This window comes from Trachurus japonicus, chromosome 12 (assembly GCF_045865225.1).
Source record: "Trachurus japonicus isolate A0001 chromosome 12, Traja_1.0".
Taxonomy (NCBI): domain Eukaryota; kingdom Metazoa; phylum Chordata; class Actinopteri; order Carangiformes; family Carangidae; genus Trachurus; species Trachurus japonicus.
In genome coordinates this window covers 5,947,431-5,949,594 of record NC_140918.1, presented here as the reverse complement: position 1 = coordinate 5,949,594, position 2,164 = coordinate 5,947,431, and positions in this window count along the sequence as shown.

The following is a 2,164-nucleotide window of genomic DNA, read 5'->3' as shown; positions in this document are numbered from 1 at the left end:
CGTCCCCATTGGTCGGAATGTGATTAAAATGGAGAGCGCTGATTGGTCGGCACTTTCACTTTCTGTTTCTATTGGCTGGGCTGGGGAAAGGGGGCTTAAACATCTGTTGGGACAAAAAGTGAAGTTATAATATTGGGAGAAATTATCATGTTTGTTTGGTTATTAGACTATTTATGATTGTGAAAGGTTGTTAAATTAAACACCCTGATTAAAGGATTAAAGTTTTATTATTTTACTTTTGAGAACAAACAGAAATAGACAGAAAGGAGAATTCACTTTCACCGCATCAGAGCAAAAATACTGTGATAAATGTGGATTAGATGAACAGGGAGGCTGGAGAGTCAGCATCAGATCTGTAAAAACCTTTATTATATTTGTAAAAATGATGATGATTGATTGTATTTTTTTGTGTCTGTGAATGCACTGGTGAAACGACCTTACAACTGTTTTGGAGATTTCTAATCATTTCTCATCACTAACACAGAGATAAGCTGTCTTTAGGTAAGATCAATTATCGTTATTATTATAGAAAATTGATTGTTACTATAGTCTAAAACCGGATTTCTAAAGCATTGGTTTGCAGAATAAGCAAATAATATATTTTTTTAACCATTTATGTATATATTTATCTGATATAAATGACTTCTTTTTCTATTCTTGGAGCAACTGTAACTTAATGTGATTTCTCCCTGGTGGTGATCAATAAAGTATTCTGAAATGTGCATATAAGTGAATCAACAAAAAAGGACGTCCCTCCCACAGCTGAGTTCAGTTCAGCCTGACACCACATCGACTTTTATCTGAACACGTCAGTGATTCTGCTGTTGTACTGAAGGTAACACACAGCAGATCTCTCCATACTGTACACCACCACCTACATAACTGTGCATCTTGACGGATTATCAAAAGCATCAGTGAGACACCGGGCTGATGATGATGAAGTGCTGATGACTTAAATGTGCTATGCAGCGGTTCAGATTGCTTCAGACAGACTGCTGAGCAGATCACAAACCACAGAGCTTCACAGGAGAGTGTCTAAAAGTTTGATCGTCTAAGCCGTTGCGTGTTAGTTTGAATATTAAAAAGGCGGTTTTTAACCTACAGGTTAATGAGACTGAGAGTCCACAGCCAGGGGTGCAGCTACGTTTTGCTTTTTTATTATTATCAGTGTTGATTGGTGGATAATTTTTTTGATTAACTAATCAATTGTTTTATCTATAAATCATTGAAACTGTGAGAAATGTCACAGTTTCCTTAAAAAGTGCAAATGTGACAACTTGTGTTTGTTTTGTCTGACCAACAATTCAGAATCACATCAGCAATGTCAACATGATTCAACCTCTGAAGAACATGAATGTGTGTAAAAAATTAAAAAAATAAAAAGTTTAAAGGGACACTTCACCCAAAATCGATAATTCACCAATTTTCTACTCACCGTCATGCCAAGGAAGGGTTTGGAGAACTTTCTGAGTCATCAAAACGGAGCTACTGCTACAACAAGGCTAAAAACAGAGATCACATTAATTTTTTCTGAACAACTTTTTCATGTGGCGGCTTCAGGACACTTGGGTCAGTACAGACGAGCAGTATGGAGGTATTTGGATGTTTCATGGTGAGTTTTTTTGGACGATTCAAAAGTGAACTCTATCCGCCGCCGTTATATGAAAAGCCGTTGCCAGCGGGACCCCCCCTGGAACTGCAAAAGTCGGGAAGTTCTCCAAACCCTTCCTTAGCATGACAGTGAGTATATGATTGCTGAATTATAGAGTATCCCTTTAACAACTGGTCCAATAGTCGTTAAAGCTGAAAATTTAAACCCTGTTGGTGGCGTTAGATGAAAAGTTCGAGGCCAGTAGGATTCATCCTCTGAGGAACATGCATATCGTTTGAAAATTGATGATAATTTATCCAATAATAGTTGAGATACTTCGTTCAGGACCAGTCATACACAGATGCATGCTACCAACATGTCTAACACTGAACAATGGTTCACTTTTTAACACGTCTGACCTTTACAAGCAGCTTGCATGTAGCGAGTCGGTCACATGAACCAAGTCCTCAGGGCGAAGAGAACAATCCCTGCACTTGTCCTCTCCGCTGATCACAGGTTGTTTCACTTAACAACCAGCATCTATCTGATAAACAATAAAATCACAGTGACGAC